Genomic DNA, 14,119 nt, shown 5'->3' on the forward strand with positions numbered 1-14,119 from the left:
GGACGGGGGGAGGGGGTGACGACGGTGGGAGGGACCGGGCGGAGGCCCAGAGGATGGCCTGAGACCCGCCCCTGTGCCTACCGCAGCCTTGCAGCCCACAGTTCCTTTCAAAGTGCACAAATTTGTGCACTGGGCCCCTAGCATCTCAATAAAGCTGTTAAAAAATTCTGATTCTGGATTCCACTCAGATCTAACGAATTAGAAATCAAAAGCAGAAAGCCAACACTATTTCAAAAGGCCCTCAGGTAATCGAATGAGGCTGGTCTGGGACATCTGGGCTCCACTGCCCGACAGTGACAAACATCCCAAACCACAAGCTGCAGAGACTGTAAAGAGGAAACCGAGCTTTCTGGGCACTTCTCAGTGGTCAGCTGCTGGTAAAAGTTATGAAAACTGGTGAGCTGGTAAATTTTTCCCATTTTCCTAAACTTAATTTTTATAGCATTATCTATCACTTTTGCAAAAAAAGTGAATAAATATAATTATTAAGTTTTTAAAATATGATCAGTAACAACCTTACTTTCATGTTTTAATAATGACTCCATGTTAAGTTGAAAGAATAGCTTCCTAAACAAATTAAGACATATGCAGCTGAAACCGGTTTGGCTCAGTGGATAGAGCGTCGGCCTGCGGACTCAAGGGTCCAAGGTTTGATTCCGGTCAAGGGCATGTACCTTGGTTGCCGGCACATCCCCAGTAGGGGGTGTGCAGGAGGCAGCTGATCGATGTTTCTCTCTCATCGATGTTTCTAGCTCTCTATCCCTCTCTCTTCCTCTCTGTAAAAAAATCAATAAAATATATTTTAAAAAATATATATGCATATTCACGTTTCACGAAACAGAAACTGCCCAGCAGGCGTGGCTCAGTGGTTGAGCGTCGACCTATGAACCAGGAGGACACAGTTCGATTCCAGTCAGGGCACATGCCCAGGTTTCGGGCGGTCCCCAGGCAGGGCGTGCAGGAGGCAGCCGATCAATTATTCTCTCTCATCACTGATGTTTCTATCTCTCTCTCTCCCTTTCCCTTCCTCTTTGAAATCAATAAAATTCTATTTTTAAAAAAAGCCTTAGCCTATTTGGCCCAGTGGATAAAGTGCCAGCCTGCGGACTGAAGAGTCCAGGGTTCAATTCCAGTTAAGGGCACATGCCTGGATTGCAGGCTTGATCCCCAATCGGGGGTGTGCAGAAGGCAGCCAATCAATGATTCTTTCTCATCATTGATGTTTCTAGCTCTCTCTTCCTCTCTAAAATCAATAAAAACGTTTTAAAAAATAAATAATAAAAAAGAAACAGAAACTAAAACAACTCCAGATATTATATACTATGCTCATTTGCAAAGTGATTTTTATAATTACAGTAGTTCCCCTTATCCATGAGGGATAGTTCCAAGACCCCAGTGGATGCCTGAAACTGTGGATGGCACTGAATCCTATATGTATATACTGTTTTATCCAATACACACATGCAATAAAGTTTAATTCATAAATTAGGCACAGTAAGAAATTAACAACGATAACTAATAAAATGGAACAATTATAACAATATTCTGTAATAAGAGTCATATCTTGTACTGTATTCATCCTTCTTGTGATGATGTGAGATGATACATTGCGTACGTGATGAGATAAAGAGGTGGAATTTTCCATTTAACATTTTCAAGCCACGGTGGACCTCAAGTGTCTGCAACCACGGAAAGCAAAACTGCAGGTGAGGGGGGACTACGGGACTGGTTTTGATGTGACTCACACTGCAGCTCCTCACATCACACAAAGAAAAAGATTTCACAAAGTGGAGGGGAATCTGAGCACTAATTTTCAACTAGACCTGTTACATGAATCTGGACCACAAATACTAACAATCCCAATCTATGAAGTCTAAACTGCCCAATAAATCTGAACACCTGGAAGTATATTACATGGCAATCAGAAAAAGTTGTACTATGGAAAAAGATTTGCCCTGCCGATGTGGCTCAGTGGTTGCGCGTGGATCTGTGGTTGAGCGTGGACCTCTGAACCAGGAGGTCCTAGTTAATTCCCTGTCAGGGCACATACCCAGGTTGCGGGCTCCATCCCCAGTGGGGGGCATGCAGGAGGCAGCCAATCGATGATTCTCTCATCACTGATGTTTCTATCTCTCTCCCTCCCTCTCTGAAATCAATAAAAAATATTTTTTTAAAAGAAAAAGGTTTAAGTCATCTTAGCTTATGTTTCGCAAATTCCAGCAGAAAACTAATGCTAGGGTTCGCTGAAACACACACTGCTAGCATCTCCTGTTCCCTCCCAGGAAAAACAAGAAAGCCATCATTATCTCCGATTTTCTTCAGGCAAGCATAATGACCTCCTCTGGTAGTATGACGATATGAACAGACATTTTAATCACACTAGCACTTGTAAAGACACGTAGATACTTTTATTTTTCAATTTCAAAATCTAAATACCTACCCAAACACCCAGAGTTTCTGAACTAATGGCTAAATGTGGATTACTTCAAACTCCCTTTAATGAAAAAGCAATCGCTAAACACTGAGATTCATGTGAAACAGAAGAGCCTTTATTTGCACGGGAAGTCTCTTTCAGGAACTTAAACTAGGGGAGGAACACATCCCAATGATCTCCTGGACGCACAAAAACTGGTATTACACGTATTGACAAGGAATCAAGCTTATACTACAGTGAAATGGAAAGTTCACAAATAGTATAAACGATCCGTAAACAGTAGAAAAATATATATTAAAGTGTTATTCTCTTTTATACCTTTGGTATTTTCTAAATTTTCTACATTAAATCTATATTCTTATAAATAGAAAAATAAATGTCATTTAAAAAACAACTCTGTAAAAACTCTTCTGCCGAAACCGGTTTGGCTCAGTGGATAGAGCGTCGGCCTGCGGCCTGAAAGGTCCCAGGTTCGATTCCGGTCAGGGGCATGTACCTTGGTTGCGGGCACATCCCCAGTGGGGGGTGTACAAGAGGCAGCTGATCGATGTTTCTCTATCATCGATGTTTCTAACTCTCTATCCCTCTCTCTTCCTCTCTGTGAAACATCAATAAAATATATTTAAAAAAAAAAAAAAAAACCCTTCTGCTCATGGGAAGATGAAGAACTACTTTTCCCTACTCCCCCCACTCGGTACAACTAAAAACCCTGGACATCTGTATTATAGAAGGTCCGTGGCCGTAATGCCATAACGCCGTGAGGACCAACCAACCAAACGACCGACCGGGCACCAGGAGGTGCATTGAGCACCTTTCGGTCCCTCCCCCACCGCCCGTGAGCAGTGGCTCTTGTGGCAGGCGGGGTGGGGCACGAGCTACGAGCAGCGCAGGCGGGGCGCAGGGTGAGGGGCAGCGCGGCCAGCTGAGGCAAGCGGAAGCGAGCTCCTCACGCACGATTTCATGCGCTGGGCCTCTGGTTACATCAAAACAAACTCAAAACTCTGAAAGGCAGGAGGAAGGGGCTGAAAGCCTAGGCTTTGGGACCGGAGGAATAATGCCGTGACGAGTTCCCGGGGTTTTCTTTTTGCCTTATGCATCTAAAAATTCAAGGTGACAAGTCTGGCAACCCAGAAATGCCCAAGAGTGCAGACAAAGAAAAAAACCCACAGACCCTGGCAGGGCAGTTCAGCTGGTTAGGGTATTATCCCAATTGGCCATTGCTGTGGGTTCGATCCCCGTCAGGGCATATACAAGAAGCAACCAATAAATGCATAAATAAGTGGAGTAACAAATCGATGTTTCTCTGTCCTCCCTCTCTAAAATCAATAAGTAAAAAAATTTTAAGAAAAGCTGGAGTGATCATATTCTGCTAATGGGAACATAAAATAATGTGGTCACTTTGGAAAAGCCTGGAAGTTCCTCAAAAAGTCAAAAAGCGTTACCATATGACCCAGTAATTCCACTCCTAGGTATATACCCAAGAGAAATATCCACACGAAACTCATACAAACGTTCATCGCACATGATTCACAACTAGAAGCCCAGCGTGCGAAATCGCGCAGCCCCGCCCACCTGCGCCGGTCTTTGGTCTTTCCGGCGTTAGGGCCACAGGCCTTTTATAACATAGACAGCTAAAGAGCGGAAACAGCCCACTGATGAAAGAACTTTTAAAATGTGGTGAACCCTACAATGAAGTATTATTCAACCATGAAAAGGAATGAAGTACTGACACATGCATGCTACACATGGATGAACCTTGAATATTTCTAAGTGAAAAAAGCCAGATACAAAAGGCTATATATTGTATGATTCCATTTAAAGATGAGTTCAGAACAGGCAAATCCATAGACAAAAAGCAGATTGGTGGTTGTTGCCAGGAGCTGGGAGAGTCGGAAGGAATGAGAAGTGACTGCTAGTGGGTTTGGGATTTCTTTGGGGGATGATGACAATGTTCTGGAATTAGATAGTGGTGACGGTTGCAAAATACTGTAAATATACCAAAAACCACAATGACTTATTTGCTTTAAAATGGCGAATTCTAGCCTGGACAGCATGGCGTGGTTGAGCATCGACCTATGAACCATGAGGTCATGGTTCGATTCCAGGTCAGGGTACATGCCGGGGGTTTCGAGCTCGATCCCCAGTGAGGGGTGTGCAGGAAGCAGGCAATCAAATACTCTCTCTCAACATTGATGTTTCTCTCTTTCTCTCTCTTCCCCCCCCCCTGAAATCAGTAAAAAATATATTTAAGATAATAATAATAAAATAAAATAACAAATTGTATTGTATGTGAATTATCTTCATTTTTTAAATATATGAAATGACATCTACTCAAAAGATACACACACACACACACACACACACACACACACACATTGGTGAAAATACCAAAAAGTACTACGTCCCCCAGAGGAGGGTAGAAACGAGTCCCACAGCCTTCCTACAGGGGCACCTGAGCTGATCCTAAGGGAAGTAAGTATGTAAGCCGGCCTTGTCCCTTGCTCCCTCCCTTCCCTTCCCCAGTTCTCTCTAAACTCAGAAATCACTTACCTGACAAACAATTACTCCCCAATAAAAATTATTCCAATCAATTATACTCAATAAGCATGTTCTACCTGTAAGAAAATGACTGAGCTCTCCTGAATCCTCCCAATGTCTTTCTGTGCCTAAAAGAGAAAATGAATTAACGCAAATGACTATCTGAGGATTTCAGACAGCTTAACGAAAATAAAACTCAGAGAGGAGTCTCTGTAGGAAGCAACTTTTTTCTGAAGAGTCTCTATTCTCCACTCCCACTATCACCCATCCCCAATCTCCCCTAATTTTTTCCATTTTTCCTTCTTTAGAATGAAAAAGCTTTACATTTTTTCCACAGCAGTCTCAACATGTGGGGGTGGGGAATAGTGAGACAAAAGCTATAGCTACTTTACATGTGAATAACTTATGTCAGAACCTATACGTGGTCATGATAAAGAATCCTATAACCTAACTTCAACCAATAATCAATGACTACCATTAGAAAAAACTAGTTGTGCCTTCAGAGTAGTAAGATATAAAACATTTTACTAGTAATTACAATTTGGCACACAAACTATAGCAGAAAATCAGAACCAAGATCTCCTGGAACTACTAAAGTCATACAAGTCAGAAGTAAGAAGAAAATAGGCATGAAGTTTTGTCTCATTGCATACTAAGATTTTATTTTGGCACTCTCTAGGTATTTCCTTAGCCTATTCAAGTAAAAAAAAGAACGTATCAAAATTATAGACATGGGGAGGATAACAGAGGTACATGGGAATAGAATTAGGATTCCAAAAATATCCTTTGGAACAACAGAGAGCAAGAAAATAAGAATATAAAAAAATCAACCACACAGGTTCTGAAAGCAAATTAAAAAATAAAAAAGAAGAAAAGCCAGCCAACTAAAAACAAAGACTTGGGTTAATATCAGTTCTAGAGAAAAGGACCTAGAGGTGAGCTTAGTCCTAGGACAAGTATAAACTAACGTGGAAAAGTGGGTAGAGAAAGGAGAGACCCTAATTTCTTCTAAAGCAGCCCTGACAGAAAGCAAGTGGCAAACTCCCCAAGGGCAGGATCCTTTTTGATTCCTTAATCACTTCACTTCCAGGGCCTGATACGGTATCTGAATCAGAGCCCACCTGACAAACGGTAGCATGTCTACAGCATGATGCCCAACACGGTAAGAGGTTTAGAGAGGCACTTCATAAGAGGTGGCTGCAAGAAAAGAACTGTTTCGTCTGGAAAAGAAAACACGTAAGTGGGACAGAGTAACTGTCATTGAATAGCTATCAAGTGGAGATTGGAGCTACAGGGAAATATTGTCGACAGCAAATTAGAGCCAGGAAGAAGAACGGAGGGAGGCAGTTGGAGAGCATCACGGGGAAGTCTTTCTAAAACGACACTTGCTCCCTGGCCAGTGTGGGTCAGGTGGCTGGGCGCTGCCCAATGCACTGAGAGTTTGCTGCTGGGTTCCGGGTGCCAGCGGGGCACATGCCAGGGTGCAGGTTCGATCCCCTGTTGGGGCATGCAGGAGGAAGCAGATCAAGGTTTCTCTTTCTCTCCCTCTCCCTTCTTCTCTCTCTCTAAAAGTCAATAAAAAAATATTTTTTTAATAAATAAAATGACAAATTTGCAAACTTGGCATTGATAGCCACCAGCTGTGAAGTCCCAGTCTTGGGGAATAGTTGGACAGAGGCTGGAGGAATCACGTACACTGTGACTGCACTAGATTATCTCTACTATTCCTTCCAATTCCATGATTCTACAAGAAGGAAGAAGTCCAGAAAAGGAATTATTCTTGCACACAACACTGCCAAAATTTAAAAAAACACACACACTGAAAACTAAAAACCAGTAGCTTCTTTATTAAAAGGAGCAATCCCACCAAGAAGGGACAAAGGTTGACTTGTTAGTCAAGATATTTGATATCAAGAGACCGCTTTGCTGGGATCAAGCTTAGCACTGGGAATGAGAATAGGTCAATTCTAGCCAAGTCATTTCCTGCTTGGCCAAAAGCAAATGACTTCACCTCTCTACTTGAGCTGAAAAACAGTAATAAATACCTAATGCAGGAGTAAAATTTACATTAGTTAACAACTACAAAATACTTTGGAAATTTATGTGACAATTAAAACTGCATTATCCTACTTTACTCATATACTAGGTAAATCCATTATAAATAATAAGAGCCACGTTTCTCACGATCAGAGAAAGAAGTTACAAATAAGCGAGGAGGGGATGATAAATGAACTCTGTGGTGCTAGTTAGACACAGAGACCAGTACGAACTTATGCTTATTTATAATAATAATCTATAATAATAAAAGCGTAACATGCTAATTAGACCGGACGTCCTTCCGGATGAAGCCGGGGCTGCGAGGGAAGCTCGGGGTTCGGGTGCCAGAGGGAAGCCGGTGGCGGCAGCCGGGGAAAGGCCTACTCTTGCACGAATTTCGTGCACTGGGCCTCTAGTATATATATATACTAGTACAGAAGCCCAGTGCACGAAATTCATGCACTCGGGGGGAGCGGGGAGTCCCTCAGTCCGGGAGCCCTCAGGGGATGTCTGAATGACGGCTAACGCCTGCTGCCTGGGGGGAGCAGGCCTAAGCCAGCAGTCGGACATCCTTAGCGCTGCCTCAGAGGCAGGAGAGGCTCCTGCCACCACCACTGCACTCGCCAGCCGTGAGCCCAGCTTCTAGCTGAGTGGCACTCCCCCTGTGGGAGCGCACTGACCACCATGGGGCAGCTCCTGCGTTGAGGTCTGCCCCCTGGTGATCAGTGCGCATCATAGCAACTGGTTGTTCCGCCATTCGGTCAATTTGCATATTACCCTTTTATTATATAAGAATATACATATACATAGAGAGAGAGAGAGAGAAAGGAGGAGGAGGAGGAGGAAGAGGAGGAGAAAAAGGAGGAGGAGAGACAGGCAGAAATAAACAGATATATGTATGTATATCTGGGTAACTATACTAGTACATGCATGTATGTCCTAGCTCTGCTCCCTAAGCGGGCCTAGGAGCAGTGATATCCCAGTAGCAACAGGTACACCCTGTTCATTTAGAAACCAGATCTTGGCATCTAAATATTTTTATCCAATAAAATAAACCAGAGCTCCTGAGAAATGGCTGATTCTAGGGCTGGAGTAGGAAAAATACACGATGAGACTGGAGCATCTTGCAACACCAAAAAGTAAAAATGCTCCCCCCACCCTAGCCAGTTTGGCTCAGTGGGTAGAGCGTCAGCCTGTGGACCAGAGGGTCCTGGGTTCGATTCCGGTCAAGGGCATGTACCTTGGTTGCAGGCACAACCCCAGTAGGAGGTGTGCAGGAGGCAGCTGATAGATGTTTCTCTCTCACTGATGTTTCTAACTCTTTATCCCTCTCCCCTCCTCTCTGTAAAAAAATCAATTAAAAAATATATATATAAATATGTATATATTAAAAAAAAGTAAAAGTGCTCCCCCCACCACCCAAAAAAAGGGACATGACAAGAGAACATAGATGCCAATGGCCAAAGCTGAAAGAATATCAGCAACAAATTATAGTACTGGATTACAAAAACCCCCCAAAAATTCAGGAATCCATACTGAATTTAATAAATGGTGAATAAATAATGGGAGAAGGGTACAAATGCTCCTTACAGAAGAATTCCAAATGCTAAATGAAGAATGAGGGAACTAGAAAATCACAACTAGAATGGCGCAGTAATTGCTGCTGCAGACAAGTCAGTGAATGACACTTAAAGGAAAAATCAGACCTTTGTATAGCCTCACAGAATCTCCTCCAAAATATTTACTAACTACCATGGGGGATTCTAACATATGCTCACAAATTATCTGATACTCGTCCCTTCAGGAAGTGGAGCTTCATTCCTTCCCCTGAGTGTTAGCCTGACATGGCGACTCATTTCTAGCTTCTACCAAATAAATGAAGGAAACAAAACAATAGTCACTATAGTGAAACCAGGCAGACACTACCTTACGCTAACAAAGTTAACTTCAACGAAATAATAATATTAATAGTAAACTAATATTGATTTCTTTATTTTGATAACTGTATCATGGTTATATAAGATGTTAACATTAAGGAAAGCTAGATGAAGAGTATAGGGAAATTCTGTATTATCTTTATAACTCTTCTGCAAATCTAAAATTATTTCAAAATAAAATATTTTTAAAACTGCATTTTCCTGATAAAATCAGAAAGAACAAGGAAACTTTATAAATAAATTTTTAAAAATATTTAAATATATGCAAACTAATAAGATGGGTTTTAAGGTAAGATTAACTTTTTTTTTTAATTTTTATTTTATTTTATTGATTTTTTACAGAGAGGAAGGGAGAGAGAGAGTTAGAAACATCCATGAGAGAGAAACACCAATCAGCTGCCTCCTGTATACCCCCACCGGGGATGTGCCCGCAACCAAGGTACATGCCCTTGACCGGAATCGAAACCGGGACCCTTGAGTCCGCAGGCTGAAGAGAGCTCTATCCAGTGAGCTAAACTGGTTTCGGCACGATTAACTTTTTTAATCTATAAAGAATCACAGAAGTGGGTTGACTTTCAAGTTTAAAATTTTAATGACACACAAAATATTTCACCACAATGTCTGTTAAAAGATTAGCCTAGAAGAGCTGATTTTTGTGGATAACCTACTGCTCTCCCACACTGCCAGCAGTTCTGAATAAACACTCATAATATGATTTTCAAAAAAGGGGTTAACCTAGAGAGCTCTAGGAAGGTATTGAGTATGATTCCTCATATATATACATCCGTTTGCTTTATCCCCCCCCCCCTTTCTTTAAATATATTTTTATTGATTTCAGAGAGAGATAAGGAGAGGGAGAGAAAGAGAAACATCAATGATGAGAGAGAATCACTGACCGGTTGCCTCCTGCACAGCCCCCACTGGGGATCAAGCCCACCACCCAGGCATGTGGCCCCCCCCCCCCCCCCCGACTAGGAATGGAACTGTGACCTCTTGGTCATCGGTTGACGCTCAACTGCTGAGCCACACCGGCCAGGCCCCTTTCTTAACCCTAATTGTTCTCAACACACTCACTCCCAGCAAGAAGTCCACAGTAACCTGCTTCTAAAGGTGTCATTTAGAAAGACAAAGTGAAATCATTGATATTTACTCCCTTTCGTTTTCAAATTGACAAAATCCGATGAAGCAACAAGATGACTTCCATTGGGTCAGAATACTCCTTTCATATTTTCTTGCTTCCTAAAGAAAAATAAAACCTACATATCAAATACCCATGCTTAATGTTAAGAAGGAAGGGTAGGAGACAGGGGAAAGCCATGCCAAAAATTTTAAGTATCACCCTGGCCAGTGTGGCTCACAGGATAGAGCATGGGCCACTGGACCGAAGGGTCCCAGGTTCAATTCCAGTCAAGGGCATATGCCCAGGTTGCAGGCTCCATCCCCAGTGGGAGGCATGTGGGAGGCAGCCCATCCATGATTCTCTCTCATCATTGATGTTTCTGTCTCTCTCCCTCTCCCTTCCTCTCTGAAACCAATCCTCTCTAATAAAATGGTAATATGCAAATTAACCCTCATGCCATCACAAAGATGGCGGCACCACAGCCAATAAGGAGGGAATATGCTAATTGACTGCCCCGCCCTCAAAGGTGGCAGCACCCACAGCCAATGAGGGAATATGCTAATTGACTTCCATGCTCTCAAAGATGGCAGTGCCCACAGCCACAAGATGGCTGGCGGTGCCCAGTCCCCTCAGCCCCACCAGGGCAGCAGGCGCACGGCAAGGCCGGGCCCGGCCGCTCTGCCTCCAGAGTCCCCCACTCCCTCAGCCCCCCAGCTGCCCAGGGCTGCCCGAGGCTCAGGGAACCAGGGCCGGCCGAGGCTTGTGCTGCAGGCAGTGGCAGCAGCAGAGGTGTGATAGGGCGTGGTCGTCCCCTGATCGCTGGGTCTCCTCCCGCCCCTGAGGGCTCCGGGACTGTGTGAGGGGGCAGGCTGGGCTGAGGGTCCCCCCTCCAGTGCATGAATTTTCATGCACCGGGCCTCTAGTAAAAATATATTTTTTTTTAATTTTTTTGAAGTGTCAACAGCAAAAGTTTTCAAGGCCAAAGGATGGATCCCCAAATCCAGAAAGAAGATCAGATAAAAGAACGAGATACTAAGATCAGGAAGAACCACCTCTCTGACTAAAACTAGTCCACCTATCTAAATATTGGTGGGAACTTTTAACACAAGTATCTGGTGGGTGACAAATATATGAAGTGATGACAAAAAACACAACTGAGACGGAGGGGGAAACGTGTTAACAAGTTCCCCCCCCACCCAGGGGTGGGGTTAGTGGTTGAGTGTGACCAATGCACCGAGAGGTCATGGATTCAATGAGAGGTCAGGGCACTTGCCAGGGTTTCGGGCTCCATCCCCAGTAGGGGGCGTGCAGGAGGCAGCCCATCAACGATTCTCTCTCATCATGGATGTTTCTCTCCCTCTCCCTCTCCCTTCCTCTCTGACACCAATAAAAATCGATTTTTTAAAAAGCAAGCAAGGAGTGTGGACTATCCAAGGACATCCGTGTAAAAGACACCCCGCCTCCCCTGCCCCCCCCCCCCCAAGGGAGACGCCCCGCTTCTCCGGAGCTGAGCGGAGCACAGGTCCTGCTGCACCGCAGGAGCCAGCCTCTCGCTTAGCAACTCCACTGTTGTCCACCAAACACCGGGCCCCGGACAACTGTTCGCCCTAAATCCCTGTGCTCGGCTCGGACTCGGGGCCGAGCTACAAAAATAGCTGCTGCGGGCGGCTGCTCCCTCCATCCCGCTCAGCTGATGGCCGGGCCGGGTTACCCTCCAGGCCCGGAGCAGCTGGAGTCCCTCGCCACGCCCTTCCCGGCCCCCGCAGCCCGGCAGCCGGCACCCCCGCCCCTCGGCGGCCAGGCTCGGCTCCCTCCGGCCGGGCTGAGCGAGCACATTGCGAGCACAAATATCCCTGATGCAATGCCACAACCATCCCCGGGAAGGAGCGGCGGCCGCTGCCAGCAGCGCGGCGGCGGGGGAGTGGGCGGCAGACCCGCGCGCTCGCGGCCGGCAGCCGGCACAGCTCCGCGGCCCGCAGGGCGAGCCGGGAGGCCCGGGAGCGGCGCTGGAACCGGACCGCGGGGCGCGGGGCGGACGGGGGTTTCCAGGAGGAGCACGCTGCCCCGGGGCTGGGCCCCACGCGCGCGCCGCGCCGCAATCCCTGCCCCCTCCCAAACGCACGTCCCGGGCCGGACGGACTGACGCGCGGCCCCCCGCGGGCTAATGTCACTGCAGAAGCGCCGGGCGGCAGACCGGGCTGAGCCGCAGCCTCGGTCCCCGGGAACGTGGCCGGCGCCCCCCCGGGTCCCTATCCGCATCCTCGCGCCCCAACGTGACTGCCGGCGCCGCTTCGCAGCCCGCGGCCAGACCCACGCTCAGTGCCCCCAGACAGGGTCGGGGCCGCCGCGCGGGGGGACAGCCCCCGCCGGGCCTGCTTCCCGGCGCCCCCGCACCAGACACCCGCCCCAAGGTGCGCGGGGGCCCCGCCTCAGCCGCCCCCCGAAGTCCTCACAGGACGACCTTCCAGGGCTTTCTCCATCGTCCCCGAGCCCCACCCAGGCCCCGACAGCACCGACCCCGCGCCCGCGGCTCAGCCCCGTCCGAGCCCGAGGCGCCTCGCGGCCCCACCGCTCCAGACCCCGCGAGCGGCCCTCTCCGCCCGCCCGCCCCGCCCCGCGGGCCCCCACGTCCCGCCGGGAAGACTCGGAAGATCACGCCCGCGGGCCCCCGCCGGCCGCCCCGCGTCCCCGCAGGCGGGTGGCCACCGCCCTGCCCCGCCTCAGGCGGACCCCGCGGGGTCCCGGCGACCGCGGGGCACGGCTCGGGCAGCCCCCGGCCGGGGGGAGCCCGCCCCTCCGACGGGCCGCGCCTGCCGCTGCACCTACCCGCCGCCGCCGCGCCGGAGCTGGAGCCGAGGGAGCCTGGACAGGGCCGGGAGCAGCCGGGAGGCGCCGGGAGCCAGCGAGCGAGCCCGAGGGGCGGGGCGCGGGGAGGCGGCCGCTTCCTCGTCGCCCTCTTGAGGGCCAGCGCGTGGGCGGGGCGCCGCCGCCGCCTATCCCGCGGGCTCCGCGGATCCGGCCAATGAGCGCGGCGAGGGGGCGGGCGCACGGCCGGGCGGACCAATGGGCGCCGGCCCCGCCGCCTCGACCTTGCGGGAGTAGCGGCGCGAGCGCAGGGCGGTTGGGGGCGAGGTGCGCCCGGGGGGCCTGCTCCTTCCCCGGACCCGCCCGTTAGCGGGAGGCCCGCGGCAGGCCCGCCGCCGGCGCCCGTGTGATGTCGTCGCTTCTCTTCGAACTTGGGGGCCGGGAGCAGGGGGGACGCGAGCGGCCGGGAGCACGCGGCCGGGGCTAGGTCTCGCGGCCGCCCGGCCCGCGGGCTCTGTGACGTCACCGGGCGGGGCGGGGCGGGGCGGGGCGGGCCAGCTGGTCGCCGGAGGGAACCGCGGGGGGCGGGGCCGAGGGCGGGGCTGGGGGGGGCCTTTCCAGAGCCGCTTTGTCACCCGCCGCGAGTGACGTGGCTGGTCCGTGTAGAAAACCCACCAGATTTGCGACATTTAATACCAAAAATATGTAAAACGTCGCATTCACAATTTTTATATTGATGATTGTAAGTCGGGTAATTGATTACAAAGTTAATTACAATTTTGTACATATTTGGTTAAGTAAAATGTATTTAAAATAACCTCGTGTTTCCTTTTGCTTTTTGATATATACTAAGTTGATTGGGGTGACATAGGTCAGCATGAACATACAGGTTTCATGTGTGTCTTTGTGCTTTTTAAAATGTGGCCACTCCGGCCCTGACCGGTGTGGCTCAGTGGATAGAGCGTCGGCCTGCGGACTGAAGGGTCCCAGGTTCGATTCCGGTCAAGGGCATGTACCTCGGTTGTGGGCACGTCCCCAGTAGGGAGTGTGCAGGAGGCAGCTGATGGATGTTTCTCTCTCATCGATGTGTCTAACTCTCTTCTCTCCCTCTCCCTTCCTCTCTGTAAAAAAACAATAAAATATATTTTAAAAAATAAAATGTGGCCACTCGGAAACTTTACATTACTATTGGGTTATATTTCTGCCGGGTAGCACTGGTCCCGGCTGGAAAGTGACCGCAGACGCCTA

At 48.4% G+C, this 14,119-nt stretch overlaps 1 protein-coding gene across 3 annotated transcripts in view; it reads right to left on the reverse strand.

The window, feature by feature from the left end:
• Window positions 1–13,370, reverse strand: part of LOC307113808 (microtubule-associated protein 4-like) — a 115,894-nt gene extending 102,524 nt beyond the window's left edge. For 2 of the 3 annotated variants that reach the window (XM_079795746.1, XM_079795744.1), the window contains exon 1: window positions 12,893–13,369. The gene's annotated coding sequence lies outside the window, so the exon portion shown is untranslated. Of the gene's footprint in view, window positions 1–12,892 lie in introns of all 3 variants that reach the window. The other variant, XM_079795745.1, reaches the window with a different exon arrangement.
• Between the last annotated feature and the right edge of the window lie 749 nt (window positions 13,371–14,119).

This window comes from Cnephaeus nilssonii, assembly GCF_951640355.1.
Source record: "Cnephaeus nilssonii genome assembly, chromosome: 17".
Classification (NCBI taxonomy): domain Eukaryota; kingdom Metazoa; phylum Chordata; class Mammalia; order Chiroptera; family Vespertilionidae; genus Cnephaeus; species Cnephaeus nilssonii.